The sequence below is a fragment of the Myotis davidii genome, unplaced genomic scaffold, assembly GCF_000327345.1.
Source record: "Myotis davidii unplaced genomic scaffold, ASM32734v1 scaffold142, whole genome shotgun sequence".
NCBI lineage: Eukaryota > Metazoa > Chordata > Mammalia > Chiroptera > Vespertilionidae > Myotis > Myotis davidii.
In genome coordinates this window covers 45,593-46,074 of record NW_006294400.1, presented here as the reverse complement: position 1 = coordinate 46,074, position 482 = coordinate 45,593, and the positions used below count along the sequence as shown (strand labels likewise).

The window sequence follows — 482 nt, the reverse complement described above, 5'->3', positions numbered from 1 at the left end:
CAAATATTTTTCTGTAAATACACACAGTACTGTAATATATTTTCTCTTCATTATATCAATCTTTTTTTAAAAAATAGATTTTTATTGATTGCAGAGAGGAAGGGAGAGGGAGAGAGATAGAAAACCAAGGATGAGAGAGAATCATTGATCGGCTGCCTCCTGCACGCCCCCCACTGGGGATCGAACCAGCAACCCGGGCATGTGCCCTGACCGGGAATCGAACCGTGACCTCCTGGTTCAGAGACTGATGCTCGGTCACTGAGCCACTGTCTATCAATCTTGACAGCCATCTCCGAACGGTTCCAATTGGCCACTTCACCCAGGAATCCAAGAGACAGACACGGGCCACTGGTCCCGGAGCCCACGCTCAGCAAGCTGCCGGAGGCCAGGTCCCGGGGCCCATCCCCATCTCGAAGGGCCGCCCGGTTCCCCAAGTCCCTGCCCCGGTGGCTGGCGGCCAGCGGCTGGGGAGGAGGGGCGCG

At 55.0% G+C, this 482-nt stretch overlaps 1 protein-coding gene across 1 annotated transcript in view; it reads right to left on the bottom strand.

Moving 5' to 3' along the window:
- The window catches only part of PTGES (prostaglandin E synthase), an 11,379-nt gene that overhangs the window by 3,834 nt on the left and 7,063 nt on the right, over positions 1 to 482 (bottom strand). The window lies entirely within an intron of this gene.